Source organism: Cheilinus undulatus, linkage group 12 (assembly GCF_018320785.1).
Source record: "Cheilinus undulatus linkage group 12, ASM1832078v1, whole genome shotgun sequence".
In the NCBI taxonomy this organism is placed as follows: Eukaryota; Metazoa; Chordata; class Actinopteri; order Labriformes; family Labridae; genus Cheilinus; species Cheilinus undulatus.
This window is the reverse complement of record NC_054876.1, coordinates 21,965,801-21,984,286: the sequence shown is the minus strand read 5'-3', so window position 1 is coordinate 21,984,286 and position 18,486 is coordinate 21,965,801. Positions and strand designations below refer to the sequence as shown.

Genomic DNA, 18,486 nt, shown 5'->3' with positions numbered 1-18,486 from the left:
AAGGTAATGAAATTAGATTATCATGTTAAAGTTGCATTTTTTCCTTTGATTTAACTCAAAAATTTAACATTTTATAAATGATAGATTTATTACAATAGACTTTTTTGTTTTAATCTTGATGATTGCAAAGGTTTAGTCAGGTTTTTGTTTTCTAAAAGGCTTTATTTGAATTTTTTGTGATATTTTCATTTTTTAAAATAGTGTATTTTTGTCAGGTGAAAAAGAAGTCTTGAAATGTTTAACACTGTATGACATGCATTTAGAATTTAACAAGTTTAACTTCTAAATTTTTTATGATGAAAAAAACGTTTTTTTAGTTTCTATTTATTTGTTTATTTATTTAGGCTATTTATTTTTAGATGCACCTGTATAGTCCTGTAGTTCCATATTTCTACATCACCCATATCTATCTAAGATTTTATAAATAACTTAAATATGTTTTTAAAGGAAATTACATACATATTAATTTAAGGAAAAATGCTTCTTTGATGACTTATATATTTTCTTTTTTTTTTCCTTTTTTTTTTTTTTTTGCATTTTACACCAGAGTCTACAGAAAGAAATTATTTTCGGCTATAATTTTTGAATGAAAATAAAAAAAGGTCATAAAATGGGAGTCAAAGTCTTTATATAACGTTATTGTTTCCATGGTCAACACTCACCCTCCCAGTGTAAGTTTGAACCACAGACAGTCAAATTTGTCAAGTGAAGTTCAATCCCCGTCCTCTCCTCTCCGAGGCGCAGTCATCATGCATTTCTCAGAGTAGGAAGTGCAGCTTGCGGTAACAGTGAATTGAAAGTACGCCATAAATATGGCGCCAAAAGAGTTTTCAAGCTGATGATAAGACCTGATTTTTTGCTCCGTGTTGTCTATTTTTCCTGAAGGTGTAGGGGGACAGAGGCTGCAGGAGAAGAGCCGCCTGTGCATTAGTGCAGAGCGGTTTCTAAGTACAGTAGCTACACGCCGGGCTGGAGGAGTGGAGGCACGGCAGCAAGTGAAGACGAGGAGAGCTGGATGTTTTATTTTTGAAGGAGGGACATTGCGAAACTGGCTTGCAATCTTTTCTGACTCATCGTTTGGATATAAAGCATCCTTTTTTCCCCTCTTAATTTTCTTACCCCTCCTCCTCCTCTTGCTTCTCCGTGCCCCCTTCTCGTACTGCTGGCACTGGCGAGGAGAGCACAGGCGGATTTTTGACACCACGTTTGGGCTGCTTTTGCAAAATGCGACATGCTTTCCTGTGAGCGGTGTGTTGTGCGCACCTCGCAGCCTGCTAAACCGTGAACAGCAGCGGGACCAGCGGCGGCAGCACTGTGTTTGTTTTTGTTGACTTATAACGGCTGCAACTCCGCTTGGCTGGCACTTTTTTGGGATTTTATTCGGGATTTTGGACTCCGGGTTTTTTTTTTTTTGCAGGGCTGTCAACTCGCAGCGTGAGGGAAAGGAAAGGGAGGGAGGGGAAGGGACCGTCCTGTCACCCAACGTGGATTCAGAGCCGGGGCTGTTTAGCAGCACAGCTAGGCACCGAGTGGGCACAGTGAACTAGTGCAAAACCGTGCACTGTAAAACTACATGTGCCTGGCTCCCAATGATCTCCTAATCTCTGGGAATCGCGCGCCGTCCAGGATTGAGGACGTATCTGCACCCGAAGCTGACTGCAAGCAAGGTAAAATTAAAAATACCGTTAGGTATTCAGATAAAACGATACTGTGTAAAAGTGGGAGTGTTGTAGGAACACTGAAGTCTACTTTGCCGCTTCTGCTGCAGCTGCAAGTGCTATCAGTGCTAGGCTAGCAGCAGCAGCGGCTCTGTACGCACTTTTGCAGCGGGCTTGTCAGTCACAGTCAGCGGCTTGCTGAGCGGTGCATGTGGGTCAAGGAAGGAAGGTAGGAGTGTGAGGTTGTGTATTTAACGTGTCGCAGCGAGGGAGAGACAAACAACCCGTTTGCAACCAGAGCATGTGCACGCATGCTTACATGAAATTAACCGGTTAAACTTGGCCATGTTGCTGCAAATCGTAACGTGAACGCGCCCCCAGTGGGAATCAAAGTGCGCGAGCGGGTACTTGGAGAGTCTCCAAGTGGGGTTATTTTTGCGTGTAATTGCAACAAATAGGGCCATTTTCAGTGGCGTAGCGAGGAATGCAAGTAGTGGCTTGCAGCTGTATGTTAAGGCACACTCTTGTGTTGTATTACATTTGGCCCATCGGTGGTGATGAGAGCAGCAGGTCTGCGTGCAGGATGGTGCCACCAAATGCTCACGAGCTCTGGAGGAGATGCAGGGTTCTTCACTGCTCGATTAATGAGGGGGAAAAAGGGAACGGTGAGGGGAGCAGCTCGCTCTGGATTTTTAGGAAGGCAGAGCACGCAACCACACATCAACGAATTAGAGCAACTCCTCTTCTGCCTCCTTCACCCTCTCCTCCTCCTCCTCCTCCTCCTGGCTGTGGAGGAAAGAGAGGAGGGGGGAGTGGCTGTTGTTTACCTCTTCAAAGTCAGAGCTCTGTGTTGCATGCATCCCTACCTGGAAACAACAACAATACAAGAGGAAGTTGTGGCCGCAGTAGCTTGGAGTCAGATGAGAGCAGGATTAATGGGGTGGAAGTGGGGCATTTGTCCCTGGTGTGATTTTCAGTGTGCATGTTGTTGCCACCTACTCTTTGTAATTGCCTGGAGATGCTCGAAAGAACATTATCCCTGCCCTATTAATGCTGAAAGGAGCAGTTTGTTCAGATTTATTTTTATTTTTTATGATGGCACATGTGAAACTGAACTGGCTCCAGCCTTGAATCAATTAAGCTGGGATTGTCTGGGGACTTGTTAAATGTTCCCAGTTGTGACAGCGTCTCCCCTCTCCCTCATCCACCCCCTCCCCTTTCCTCTCCGTCTCCTCCAGCCTTCACACACACACACATCAGTAGCATCCTTTTTTCACACACACCTACAACTCTGCATGCCTCTTGCAAACTCTAAACACAGATTCAAGAACAGATGCACATACCAAACTCCTTGGACAAACTGGAACATGCACATGCACACAAATGTAGACACACAAACACAAGCTTCCTCCTCCTGGAGATGAGTCATGGTGTGTGGGGGCATAACAACTCTCTCTTCATCCCTCTATCCCCTTCTCTGTTTTTCACGTCTTTCCTGATGCAGTGCAATCTTGTTCTCACTCGTTTTCTCTCCTTCCCTCCCCTCCCTTGAGTCTTGCCTCCCTTGCCTAGAGACAGTGGTTGTTTACAAGGCGAGTGAGCAAGGATGAGAGCTGTATCTTTTTGCATATCATGGACCACATCTTTACAGCCAATCAGCAAATGTCTTCCTCTTCCTCCTATTTTCTCCAACTTTCTCTCCATCCCTCCATTTTCCCCTTTCATCATCCCTCCATCAAGTTTCTCTCTCATTATCTGACTCAGGAGCACAGCCAGGAGGAATGTGCGTGTGACTGTGCATTATGTCATGTGAAACCCAATCCACAGACCTTTTAAGCCTCACATGTGTACATACGCACACGTGTGTATAGGCGGGGGGGTGTATCCTAGTGTGGTGTCTGAGTGTATTTGTGTCGGCTGCGTTAAGCGCTAAGCTGTGATTGGCTGGAAAAGGGGGTAAGGACCCCACGTGACGCGTTGTATCGCATTAGCAGCAACGTAGTGAAGAGGAGGAGGAGGGGGAGGAGTGTTGTTCATGAATGGAGCGCTGACGTCACACACTTACTGTACTCTCCATCCCATACTGTCATGCACACTAACACACATACACAAATATGTACTCCTCCCACCCCACCTTCATTTCGCACATATATGTTTCATTTACATACATTGCTAAAGATGACTGCAAGGCAAAAGTGTGTGAGTGGGGGTTTGATTGAGAAAAATGTGTCAGATAAGAAGGACAGAGCCAACTGAGCTGTAGGATTTATGTATGAGTGTAGCTGCCTGAAGGCGGGTTGACTAGCTGTCATGTCATCAGCTCTCTGCTGCTCTCTGCTCTGCTTACTAACTAACTAACCAGCATGTTGCCCATGATACTCTTGTGGGTAACATGCTCAACCTGGTAAATCTTTTTATTTCTAAAATCTGATTCAGTTCATACTGTGTACTTTTTTAAGGCAGACGAAGCAAGAAAATATAATTTATTTATTGAGAAAAAAAATGAACTTAAATCTTTGACCAAGCAGTCACATTTTATTTAAACAATACATGGAGTATGACAAAAAATAAGCCTCATTGACTTTCTAAGGGACTTTTTCCTTTAAAGGTTTAAATGTGCACCTGCAACTAAAGATAATTTATTAATAAATCATTCAACAATTTTCATTTCTCAGCCTGGTCAATCCAGCTATTAGCGTGGATTACTTGTATTGAAAGTAAGGATGTTCCTAAGCGTCTATTTTCCTATTTGGCTAAATGCTCATTTTACATTTAGTTTAACTATTTAATCTAAAGAGGAGAAAATTCCTTGCAGTCAAATTCCTCACAGGGTCATTGTGTTAGCAAGTGTGACATTAGCCTGTTATACTATCTACAGCATGGCTAAGATCACAAGCTATCGGCACCAGAATTCGTTTCTCATTGCAGATTAATATCGTGCTTTGATATGTGGCCTCTTTTCATTTCAGGTGGAAGTTACACGTGAGTTGAACCCTCGACAGCCGACACACCACTTTATTTCAATTTATTACTTAAAAAAACACATACCGTGCTGTTCTTACTACAGGCTAACTGCTAAGCCACTGCTGAGTTTCTCATGTGTACATCCGTGACGTAACAGACAGGAAGGCAGCGACCATTAACTGACTAACTGATGCTACAGCAGCCTCGTGCAAGTCAAAATTGTTTAGCCCTAGTGGCAGGAGGTTCATTACAGGTTAAAAGAGCATTATAGACCAGGATTTCAGGCCTGTGTTTATTAAAAATGATAGGTAATTAGTTTAACCAACTTGTTAATCCTAATTTGATAATTGAATTGAACTGTTTTGGCGATTAACTGCACTCATCCTTAATTGAAATTGAAGTTCCTGGCAGGGTTGGTCAATTTATTTGAAATTAGATAAAATTGCAATATGGTGTCCTGCAAATTTCAAATCGCAGAAGGTGCAGTATTTCTTTAACCTGAAAATTGTGTCAAAATACCAGCTTAAAACCTTTTTTGCTGCAGAGATGTTATGCATTACATATCATGCAATTAGGGGTGGGCAATATATCCAGTATACTCAATGTATCACGGCTTTTGCCACACACAATGTATGAAATGGCTATATTGCAGACATCGAGTAATTATGTGGAAGTTTTGAGCTGTCAGCGTGAATTTCTCACTGGAGTTTCACTTCTCCCATTGTCCCTGAAAGCATCTCTCACAGCAGAGAGCTCTCTCCCCCATCCATCCAGAAAACCCTCCTTCACACATGCGCATTTTTGTATCAGCGGAGCAGAGAGGAGGTAAACACTGTGGGTAAACAGCAGCGTAGCGAGTTAGCAGCTAGTTATCTGCGTTTAGAGACGGACAACGAGAAACAGCGCTGGGTCTGTCATCTGCCAGGGGTTCAGCTTTAAAAAGGAAGAGGTTGAACTCACGCAGTAATCGTTCAAATACGCTGCAAGATGACTCAGAGATAACGGCGGCAGTAACACAACACGCTGCTAAAGACATGACCCCAGTGCTGTTGAAAAGCCAGAATTTAAAAATTTCACAAAGACACCTAACCCAGGATATGTGATTTGCCTGGCACGAGCATTGTGCTAAAAACTCCCTGCCAGAGTCGAACATGTCAGAGAGAAGACGGCCCAGCAATGGACCAATGTGATCCACTTCTCCATGACAACGGAGGCTTATCTCAGTCTAACAGCTCAAAACACTGACAACGCAGAGTTGAAAAGTTCCTGCCTTCAAACGAGCTTTTTTACCACCATGATCACACAGGAGAGTTTTTTTGAATAAGCTCTAAAGATGCTTGCATGGTATGAACTTGTCAGAAACTGGTCCAGTGGTTCATCAGCACAGATAACGGACTAATATAATCACAGCTGTGAGCCTGGATGGTGGATGAGACTGCAGGGTTTTAGCCATCGGCTGCATGAAGGATTGGTGAGTTTTGTGTAGGTTTGCTTTACCCTTAATTAGGAAAATAATCATTTTATAATCAACAATAGTAAACCTAACACAGAAATGTTCCATACACTATAAAAGACCGACTATTTCACGATTTATGTATGTTTGATTTATTAGTAAGAGTTTCAATGAAGTCATTTTCAAAATGAAACGGTGTGTTAAATTGGACTTTGTACTGATTTTTGCCCTTTCTGTATACAATTTTATTAAAAATCCAATAGAAAAGTTTATCTTAATCACCAAACTGGTGTCATTTGAGGCTGAATTAAACATTACACAGCTACTTAGAGGACATTTCAAAGTATCGCAATATATATATCGTGTATCGGGATATAGCAAAAATATATCAGGATATCAATTTTAAGCCATATCGGCCAGCTTTACATGCAGTCATTCAAGTGACTTTTTTAAGAATACAAAAAAATCCTACTTTATATTTTTTCTTATTAGATATGAGAATGACATAAAAATGATCATTCCCTTTAATACATTTCATATCCAATTTGCAATACGAGTCAAAATCATCACAATTTGATATTTTTTCAAAATTGCTCAGCCCTTTATAATCTAATATTGTGTTGGTTGTAGTATAGAATGATTAATGACGAAGATGAGGAACTTAAGGAACAATCACATATCAAATCACAATTGCAATATTGGGGAAAACATGGCAATTACATTACTTTCTCAAATTGTCCATCCCTAGTTCCCAGACATCCCCACTCGGCTAAATTGTAATCAGCTAATTACATTTAAATGACCATTCTAAAGAGGAGATACTACTTAGAAAACAGTCAATTCCTTACAGGGTTGTGTTAGGAGGTACGCTGTACAGATGGTAAACATTAGCAGCTAGTTCTGTCACCTTTTGTTTCTCATTGAAGGTTAATATTGTGCTTTGATATGTGGCCTCTTTACACTTCGGTTGAGTAGTTATACGGGAGTTCAACCCTTAACAGCATTCATACCACTTTATTTCCATTTACTACTTAAAAAAAGGTCATACTGTGCTGTTCCTACACACTAACTGCCAAGCTTCTCACATTTATGTCCAGTTAAGTGCTGGGGGGAAAACTCAGACAGGAAGGCAGCGGTTATTAACTGAAGCTACAGCAGCCTCTAGTGGTGGGAGGTTCAGTAAAGTTTAAAAGAGCATTATTCACTGGGATTTCAAGTCTGTGTTTATAAAAAACTATAAATAGTTTAACTGACTTGTCAATCTCGCATCAGCTAATTTGATAAATGAATTTAACCATGTAACCGCTCACATCCTCCGTATAGCAGCAGTTTTGCCAAAACTGGACCACGTTTCTCTATTTAATGAAGATTGAAAGCTTATCATGATGGAAAAGATGTTACACTCTTCTGTCAACCTGCTTCGGCATGGGTTTGTGATAATCATGGTGGGAATGGGTTAGCTGGTAGTGTGAGTGTGTGTAAAGGCCGCTATTGGAGTGATTAGCTTGGACGTAGCCACAGCGGCAGTTTTATTAAAAACTGACAGTTTTTCTTTCTTGGCAGAGGAGATGATGACGTTTCCGAACTGGTCTTGGCATTAGTTTTATTCACAGAGAAACTCCGCCATTAACAGTGTATGGCAGCGGTAGCCTGTCAGCTCAAGAGTAGCGCATGCACAGAATGTCATTTTGTCTTGTCGCTCTGCTTGGCCTGTCATGAATGTGACAGAACATTCCTCCAAATCACCTTCTGAGAAATTCTGGAAAAGACCTGCCCTACTGAAACGCTTTTTATGGGAGCTTTGCTGGATTAATGTGAAATATATTCAAGCAATGAATATATGGAGCAGTCTTTCTGGTGTGTCAGGTTAATGCTTTGTCGGTAGTGCTGTGGATACCTTGTTCGGGGAAGTAGGCATAGCTACTCCTCTCCCTTGTCCGGCATTACAACAGGCATCCCAGATAGTTGCGGTCAGCCATATACTAGGCTTTAACTTAGTCTTGTTCAGGTAATGAACAGAAGCTTGAAGCAATAGCACCCTCTTCTGGTTAAAAGTGAAGTAAAGGTGGGCACAACTGGCTCAGTTGGTAGAGCACCATGCTTAGGCTATAGTCCTCCACCCACTGGTTGTGGCATCGGTCCAATTGCGTGTTTGGTGTATGTCCCACGCTCCCTATATTTCCTGTCTCTCTTTGGCTGCGCTTTTATAATAAGCCCCCCAACCCCACCCCTCCCAAAACAATCCTTAACAAATAAAGTATTACAATTTAAATGTTTGTTACATCCTCCAAACATGTATTGATTCTAAACATAAAAACTCGATATACTAACGTATATCAGATTTTTCTGGGATATTTTGGTTGTGAAGACTTTGGACAAATATTGTCTGTTAATCGTCACCAAACAGATTTACGTCTCCTTCTCTTGTTTCTTAAGTGTGTGTTCATGTTATGTGGTGAGTCTGTGGCATTGTTCTGGTTTCCTAATGTGCATGTCTGACAAGTTTTGCAACATGAAACCAGCCATGTGGTGGATTAGACGCTGCAGGCATGTTTGTATGCATTAGCCTGTGTGCCTTTTGTCAGTGTTTGTTCTCAGTAGATGACCCCGCTGTGGCCTAGCCTCATTAGTAGCTTCTTGAGCCTGTGTGTGCGTGATCGCTAACCTGCTGTTCAGTGGGCAGGAGGTGACGTCAGACTTCAAGGGGAGAGGGAGTGTTTGAGTTCTGACATTTTTGTCCCCTGTGCCGCTGTGACTCTGCCTTGTTAGTGAAGGATAATTGCAGAGTCTGCACACCTGCACACATCACTGTGAGGCAGGAAGTGGTGCACATATTTCTCGGAAAGGTTTTTGCTGGAGTAATTGGAATGTGCCTCATAAGTCTTGGTCCTGCTAAACGTGTCCCTCGCTGACTGAATAAGAGCAGCGAACGTTCTGGTGCAGCAGATGGTTTCTCACATAAAATTAATGATCCAGTTTTTGTTCATAGTTCACTGTGAGGCTTATGTTGTTACCACAGAATTGACAGTGATATGATTGGTTCATATCTCTCTGAGCTTATGCTTCAGTTCCCTTATGTTTATTTCATTTGCATTTATTTCCTCTTAGTTATAAACAACTTTAACCGCAACAGTCTCTCTGTCAGTTTGCTGTTTATATTTTTAAATGTTGGGGTTCTAATGATATTAATGCACTTGTAGAGTGTTTTTTTTTCTTATGCCTCATATTTGGCTATGTTCTTCTCCACAAAATTCAACATATGAACCATTTAAACATTAAAGCATTCAGCTCAATTAGGACACCACTGAACTGACTTTTCATATTTTTAGTACATTTCAGTATTCGATGTTTTTTTTTTTACAAAATTCTTCACTGAAAAACTTCATACTCATTCACACATTGTGACAGAAATTCCTTTCAGCTATTTAAAACTCAAACGTAAGGGCTTTGTTCAGGTTTATGCAAACAGATATGTGGCTCATGTGAACTTCTTTATATCATTTGTACTTTTTGGATGTGACTTTTCAAAGCTGATTCTGATTTTTTTTTCAGCACTTCACTTTATGTCACTTCCTATTGCACAGAATCTTTAGACTCACTGTAAATTATATCATTATGAGATTGTGGAGACTCATGAAAATAACCTGGATACTTTCTTGAAGCAATTGCTGCTAAAATCACATATTTCCCTCCACAGTCATGATGGCATACAACACCCTCTCAAGACAAAGCATTTGGATAGATTTATATCTGATTTGGGCATTCACGTACCAAGTGGTATTCATTAATGCTTTGTGTGGACCTCAGTGCATACTAAAACAGCTTGATCTCGTAGAAACAAAAATCATGACTTTATTCATGTCCGTCCAGCCTCGATTGCAGCAATGGGGATTGCATGTCTTTCTAGAAATCTGCACTTTTCAGCTTAGCTCAATAATAAGAGTAGCTCATGAGGCTCCCAAATGGCTCTTCATTTGGTCTGATTTTTGTCTTTTCTATCTTCTCACAAATAAAATCTGTCTTTAAAATCTTGTCTGCAAATAAACATCTAGACTCCATGGTGACTGCATCGTGTGGACCTGCGTGCTAAAGTGTGGTGACTTGGTATTCAAATACCAAAATGCAGATTGTTATGCGAAATGTAAATAGGTCAAACTGTAGATGATCTTGTGCTACTGGATAATAATAATAATAATATCTTGAATTTATATAGCGCCTTTCAAGAAACCCAAGGACGCTTTACAGGAACACGTAGACATGGATAGATGACAAAGTTCCCTATTTACTCTAATATAAAATTTTGGCTGAATTAGAGGTAGCCTGATAAACAGTTGATCTGTTGTATGATGTCTGCTTATAAGCTTTGCAGAGATGCTGATTTTGTTTTTCAGCAGTGCCCAAACTACAGATGGCACATTTTTATCATCTGCTTTAACATGCTTTATTCTGCCTCTCCCTAATCAGCAAATACAGGTGCATCTCAGAAAAGTAGAATATCATGTAAAAGGTCATTTTTTGCTGACTGCTGAGGTCAACCCCTACACATGGGTTTTTCCGTTACTGAGTGAGTGATTCTATTTTCAGAGTCATACATACAGAGTTGCGCTATGGTCGGGGTTTCGTTGTACTGAAAGCCATTGGTAATTGCTGTCTCTATTGCAGTGATTACCTCAGATGTAGCTTTAGCATGACATCTGTTTTACTAGAACTGGACCATTTTTCTGTATGACATAAAGAATAAAAATCACACTGAAAGCTTTCTGTCACATAAAAGATGTTTTTGCTCTTCTGCTGACCTGCTTTGGCATGACTTTGTGATAGTTACGGTGGAAAGGGTTGCTTGTTGTGTGAATGCTTGTATACAATTGCTGCTTGCAGAATCAGCTACAGCTGCACTTTTGTCAGAACTGGACAACGTGTCTTTATTAAACAAGGATGGAGAGCGACACTGAAAGCTTTTCATGACGGAAAAGGTGTTTTTTTTGCTTTTCTCCCGGTCTGGTTAGGCGTACAGTAGGTTTGTGTTACAGGTGGGTTCTGCCGTTGTATCCAGGGCCTGCTGCTGCGATAGCCATTAGTTCAGATGTAGCTGTAGGAAAGCAGAGCCTTGGCATCAATTTTACTCACTGAGTTGCCCCGTCATTAACAGGTTATGGCACAGTAGCCTGTTAGCACTAGAGTAGCGCATGTGCACAAACATCATTTGTTGCTCTGATTGGCCCATCATGAATCTCACTCTGCATCCAGAGCACGACTAGGGTTGTGTCAATCACTCTTACTGCCAGACTTTTTTGCCCTAAACATGCCTAAAAGTTCTGCACATTACTGTATATTTCTCTGAAAGAAAATATTTCACAGTGTCAGGTTTTTCCAATATTGCTCAGCCACTATTGCAGGATACTTTCTTCTTTTATCCTATATCAGACTATTGACTATAAATGTTCCCCCTCCATCTGCCTTCTACCTCCTGCTCCTCCTCTGTGGAAAAATAGAGTTTGAAGGCAGTAAGCAAAGTGATGGACAGGCTGACAGATGCTGCCTGAGCTCCTGATGGGAAGACTTTCAGGAGTTGGTGCGTATATACTTGTTGGGAGAGAGAGCTAGTAAACAACAGACAGAAACAGTATGTCAGACCCTCCTTAGCTGTTTGAACACCCGGTGATCCAAGATGGAAATGATTCATAGTGCCATCCTGCAAGATTTAATTTGCACTTGATTCATATTTAAAAGCATCAAGTATGTCTTGATGAATAAAAGAAGGCAGGTGAGCAAAGATTTAGAGGGGATTGGGTTGGGTTTTTCTGACTCTTAATGTCTCAGAAGTTTCTGTTTGGCTGAGTTTTGAGAGCATAGGGACAAAGTTTGTTTTCAGAGAATAAAAATGTAAAGATGAATGCATATAAAAAAGTATGTGAGGAATGAAAGAGCATGAAAGATGGGGGAATAATATGTGAGAGAAGAGGTAAAGAGTGACAAATGAGAGGAAAGGGAAGGGAAGGTAAAGCCAGCAGTGACAGAAGATGAGGCTGGAGGGAGAAGAAAGTGTGGGATGAAAGACGACAGGAGTGGAGGAACAGTGGCCGTATAGGTCGGTAAACAGGGAGGTGGCTGTTGGGGTCACTAGGAGTGAAGGGCAGAGGGCTCATCCTCCATCTTTGTGTCCTTTTCATCCATTCCCTCACTTCCCTCCAGAAGCTAATGAACTCCTGATGGCACTGAAGACAGGAGCAATGCATCAATCCTCCATCCCTCTCTCTCTGTGTCTTTCTCTCTCCCTCCTTCTCTCCTCCCACCTGTCCTCCCCTTTTGCTCTCTCTCCTCCTGGCTTGTTGGCAGAGGCCCAGCCTTGCTGGCTCAGACTAACCTCTTCCATTGTTTGTCAGCAGATTTCAGGAGACAGAGTGCGAGGCTTAGTTCGAAAATTATTTGGACCATAGCCTCTTCTCTCCTCTTTTTTTCTTTTTATTCATTACTTCTTTCTCTCCTTCCTGTTTTCTGCCCCTGTTCCTTTTCCTATGATGCAGCAGCAGCAGGAGCAGTGGCAGCATCAATAAATATTGTGTTAATGTTCTGGTGGCTGGAGCCAGCAAGGTGATAAAGGAAATCTATTTGATTTCTGTGGATTGTTTGTTTTGCCCGATGCCTCTGAAGTTGGTACACGTATGTGTGTGTCAGTGTTATGTACCACTGAAGTACGTATCATTACTGCTTAAGTCTACAGATGCTCTTAGGTGACTTACTTCAGTCAAACACAAATTTAAATTTGGGCTAGTCAGCTAAACTGAAATGAAGAACGCAGTCAAACAGTCAAATTTAACACAGTTTGCTAACCTGTGGCTAACTTTAGCAGTGCTTCTATGCAGGTTAACATCCATGTGCTTGTTGCACCAGGTAAGTGGTTCTACATCAGGCTAACCTGACAGCCTGTATACAGCTTAATCTCCATTTCACAGTAAAATTATCGGTATCAATGTAATTCCCATAGTTTTAAATTTAACACTTAACTCTCTTGTGTTCAGAGTAGGCTTGTAGTCAACCAAAGAAAAACTTTGTTGACTGAAATTACACCCACGCACCAACTAATCGATAAGTTGTTGATAAATTCCTTGTTTTATTTTTTTTTTTCCCAGAAAGCTTCTGTGTTTTGGTCACTATTTTGCAATGCAGGTTTGGCTACAGGTGAAGTGCTTTGCATTGCAAAATAGTGTCAAAAACACATAGGCTGACAGGGTATAACATAAAATGGTTCAACATTTTTTGATAATGCATACATTTGAGCCAACATCGTTTTGTGGCCCATTTTTACCAAAAACCCACTAAATTCCAGTTAGAAATTTTACCCATCTGTTACACTGTATAGCCTAGCTTCTTGGCCGGTACAAGCAGAAAACTCTTCTTAAAGGAGCAATTCTCACTTAGCTCACTGAAGGCTCATGCCACCACTACTGCTACGTACCTCATACGCCTTTACTTGAAAAATACTGACATATTTCTTTAACATAAAAACAAGAATCCGCTAGAAACATAAGCAAAGGAATCAACAACATGAAATATCCGAACACATTTAGAAACACATAAACACAACTAAACACAACTAACCACTCTGCCCAAAGGCATGATGGGGAAAATCTGCCCACATATCCCCTAGATTTGAAATAGCAGTGACTTGGATCACTTGACTCTCTACAGAGTTGGACTAAGACTGGTGAATCAACACTGTCAAATTACACAAACACTGAAGACCGTTTAACTCTGAATGGATAAAATTATACTTTGAGATGTAAAATTAAATCCAAAATGTTAAACCCTGAGATATTGACACTCTAGTTTTTGCTGTGTTGATAAAAGCAATGTCTAAACTGTTCCATACCTTGAGATGCTGCCAGTCCAGAGTGCCACTTTCCATTTGTGTTGTAGAGCTTTGTAGCAGTGGCAGTAGCCACCTGAGCAACAGGTCTGACTCTAGTGTTACAAGAATGTGTTACAACTGAGACACAAAATCAAACAGGCATTTCAGACCTGAATTAGTAAAAAAATATTAGTTTCTTGAACAAATAGTTAACATTCCTGGCACAGTCAATACAGATTGGATTTTTGCAAGATGGATTTGCCTGATGGCGGACACGGAATCTGGCCAATCCGTCTGCTTTCTGACGTTAACAGTCATCTTCACTTGACATAAAGAAGAGGCTTTCTTCTGTCTAGCTGATCCCCACAGAGTGTTCAGCAAGGCCGAAATGGGGGTGGGGGGTATGGGCGGAGGGCTGATGGGAATAGAGATGGTGATATCAGCATCACAGAGTGACTCATGACTGCTCTTAAGTGGCTGTGAGCCTTCCAGTCAGTCAGAAGATGTTTGTGTGTAACAGAGGAAAGTCGTGAGCACACCATTTAGACTGCTGTCTGAGAACTGATGCACTACGGCATGCTGGGATTTTCATTTGGGCCATTCTCTCACTTCATATGTCCTTTATTCATTCCATACCACTTATCATCTTGAAGGTCACTGTGGGGCTTGACTATCATTTAGACCAATCACTTATGATGCCCCATTGTTGGACTAATTAGTCAGTTTAAAGTTGAGCTCAGTTCTCTCATGGACTATCCACTGACTTTCCCTGTGATAAACAATAGTTATCTGGTTACCTGTTTATCTTTAAAGGTATGATATATTTGGATCATGTCTGCAGAGATTATTAGCCTTTCAGTGTGAGCTAAACCACTGATGGGAAATCATCCTGACACACTTTAAGTGACATGTCTAACTGTGAGAACATTTAGAAACTAAAACATGTCCCCAAACAGCAGAACTTCATCCAAATGCCACATAAATATGTCTTTTCTTAAGTGTCAGCATGTTGAAGGGTTCATATCCCTCTGTTTCATCCATACACAGCTGAAGTGTCTGCTTGTAGTGTGTGTATCTCTACCTGTCATGCTGCGCTCTGAGTCGGCTGCCGTCTCTTCTTTCTTGCACACCTGTTAGCACGGCTCTGATGAGGATGTTTGATGTGTGTGATGTGTGTGAAATGTGTTTTTTCACTTCTGTTCTCCTTGCTGAGCGCGTGCACCTCTGTGTGAGCGCGTTTGTGCGTGCGTATGTTTGATGTTGAGGTAATTTCTTGATGCCCAACATCACACATTGATACACACAGAAACCAAGAGCACTCACACCTTGACATTTTGATTCTTTCAGCTCATTCATAACAGTTGCCCTATTTCCCAATCTCCCTCTGTCTCTCTCTTTCATCCCTCTCTCTCTCTCTGTTTCTTTTCTCAGTCCCTGGTATCTCCTCCTCACTTTATAAATCTTTATGATTCTTGTCTGCTGCTCTTTCTCTCTATACCTGTCAAACTTGTCGGTGTGAGGCTCTTTTTATTCAACCTTCTCTAGTGGTTTTGTCCAAAATAACTCTGTGTGTATGTGTGTGAAGGAGATGTGTTGGGTAGGAGACAGAAGGAAAGAGAGTAAAAATAGGCTTGGACGTGTGTGTGTCTGTTGCGGTCTTCCCTGCATGCCTTCTAGCTGTTGCTGTCTTGCTTTTACACACAGCTTTGGCACAGTGCAGGAAAGTGTTTCTCACCCACACAGACACTCTCCGGTCCATCCCGTCTCATCCTGCCTGTCTGCTTTTCCCCAAGAAGAAGGGGAAATATTCAGGAAGGAAGAAATAAAAGCATTGGGGTGGCAGGTGAGACCGAGAGTGAGGCTAAGGGTTGTTGAAAGAGTTTGGGAAAAATGGACAAAAGCTGCAGATATTTTTTTTTCATGAAAAGCTTTCTAGATTTCATTTGTCAAAAGATTCAAAACTTTACTGAATTGTGATTTGTCACACCCTTTTTATTGCATTTTTAAACTTTCTACTGTCTTCTCCTGTTTAGATACAGACCCGCTGGATTGAAATTGAAATAAGTGAACAAAAAAGTTCAAATGACTTTGACTTGTCCACTGAGCTGCCGGTAAATTTTTCGAAGTGAGACTTAGGGGCCAGTGGTGGACATCACTGTGGCTGCAGGGAAAAGCTGACATGCCTAAATCAAAGCGTATCACAAGGGATCAGAAAGCATGTGATTAATTGCAATTTAAAACAAATGAGTGCTGTAAGTGTGGACCTTGATTAATTGAGATTAACTAGAGTAATTTTGACAAACCTGATCTTTGCAAAATTGTCTGTTTTCCATTGATTTGTGACTTTTTAAGTTTTTAATGATTTGTGCAGATTTTAAGTTGTGTCGAATCATGTGATGGATCAAAGATAAAATACTGAAAATATAATTATCAATGACTTTGATGCATTCAAATCATGTAGCAAATGTAGCTTAGCTAGCTTTTTCAATGTAAGTTTAAGTTAGCTTGGTTAAAACTTATGTAGTTACATAGATAACGTAGCTATGTAGTTTACATAGCTAACATTAGCTTCATAGCTTTGTTCATATAAATGTCCATGTACTCTGTGAGCTTAGCTTTAGCCATGTTAGCTCTGTAGGTACATTAACTACGTACTGTTTACTGTTTACTCAATGTCATTAAACGTTTTGTGATTGTGTTTTTCATATCAGGTTTTTAACTTTTAACTCCTGGTTTCCTAACCCTTACCTTAAGCCTTACCTTAAACCTGAAAGTGTAATCCAAATTTATTTAAAAATAGCGTGTATTTTGTTCTGACAGAGACAGCATCTCAAATTAACATTCTGCGGGAGAGGGTATCTGAGAGGCTTGGCCTGCAGTCTTGAATTTTCTGGTGGTGTAAGTCATTACCATTACATCATTAAAAATCACATTAGACAAGAGGTAGCTCAGTGTACTTGTTGGTGTGGAGGTTGCATGCCCGGTGAGCAGAGCACCTCTACACACATTTCATTCAGATCTTTGAAGAAGTGTTTTTTTTTTTTTTTATGATTATTTTTTTGTCTTTTTGCCTTTATTCTTAAAGGACAGCTTAAGAGGGACAGGAAACATGGGGAGAGAGAAGGGGTGAAATGAGTTGATCCCATGACCAGTGGGCGCCCGCTCTACCCACCGAGCCAAACTGGCGCCCAGAAATGTTGCTTTCCGGAGTCCAAAAAGTTTCCTTGCACTTTCTCCGGTCTCTGGGTGTGTGCCAGAAGCACTTCTCTTCTCTGCTCAGCTTGAGATCTGTGCTAGGTCTATTTTTAGCAGAGGCTGCCAAAACACTTCAATCTATATAGAGCAGATCAACCCAAGCGTCCAGTCAACTTCAAAATATAACAAAATGCACAGACCCCTGACTGTAAATCTCATTACTATTTCAGCATTCTGTCTCATCCTGTGGTGTAAGTCAAAGGCCAAAGTCAAGCTTTATACATGTTGACAAACCTGTATCGCATGTCAGCCAAGGTCAAGCTTTACAGCATTTCTTTTGTCCAAGCCTTTTCACTCCTGGTGATATACCTGGAGACCACCAGCGGTTTTCAGGCCCTTTGGAAATACACATCAGGACCAGGGGCACATGGTGACCCTACAACCCACCATAGGCCAGTGGTTCCCAGTCTGGGGTGTGGGCATCTCTAGGGGGTCCAAAGATCTCAGGTGGGGTACAGGAACCTGTCTGCTCTGACGCTGTCAAAATTAGATGAACATATATATATATATATATATATATATATATATATATTCAATGGTGTATTAGTGCTAATGTAAAAAAATAATAAAAAGAACAGAATCTATACATTTTTTAGAAAAAAAGTCAAAATTTTGGTGAAAAAAAATTACAATTTTTGAGATTATAAAGTTTTGTATTTACAAGAAAACAAACCCGTTATTTCTGAATTAAAAAAAAAGGTTAAAATTTGACAATAAAAACTCATAAATGTCGGTTTTTGAAGTTGTAAAAATTTCAACAGTGTAAAGCTAAAAAATGACAAGAAGCACATCTGAAAACAGTGGTTTGATTCTGGACTAAATGATCTCAAATATTCTTAGTTTTAGAATAGAATAGAATAGAATAATTCTTTGGTTCACGTTTTTTTCATAAATTAATGTTTTTCTGCTTTTTTTCTAGAGTGGCCTATGAATATAGGTGTGAATATAGTTTATTCATAGATCTTTTGTCAAAAACAAGTAGCTTATATGTAGGTCTTTAATGATGGGCTTTTGTTAATGACAACAATTAACACTGTGGTTTTTTCAAGTGGGTCCTGGGGGGCTTGTATTAGATATGATTTGGGTGGCCAAAGGGGTGAACCAATGCGCTAGGTCGTGCTTACTCACCACATCCACCAGTGACTCCGTCATACAGGTGTGAACTTATTTTTCTATGCCCCTGGTAATATGTTAAGCCACCTGGTGTGTGGCCTGGTTTTTTTCAATCCTCTATCCCACCCAGTGATGCCCTCCAGTGGGCTTACTTGCCACATCTATGCCCCACTTCAGCCTAAGTTTTTGGTTCA

General features: G+C 40.8%; 1 protein-coding gene across 4 annotated transcripts in view; it reads left to right on the top strand.

Annotated features, from left to right (window-relative positions):
* The first annotated feature begins 1,537 nt into the window (after positions 1-1,537).
* The window catches only part of jade2 (jade family PHD finger 2), a 312,027-nt gene continuing 295,078 nt past the window's right edge, over positions 1,538-18,486 (top strand). For 3 of the 4 annotated variants that reach the window (XM_041800778.1, XM_041800775.1, XM_041800776.1), the window contains exon 1: positions 1,538-1,667. The gene's annotated coding sequence lies outside the window, so the exon portion shown is untranslated. Of the gene's footprint in view, positions 1,668-4,627; positions 4,641-18,486 lie in introns of all 4 variants that reach the window. The other variant, XM_041800777.1, reaches the window with a different exon arrangement.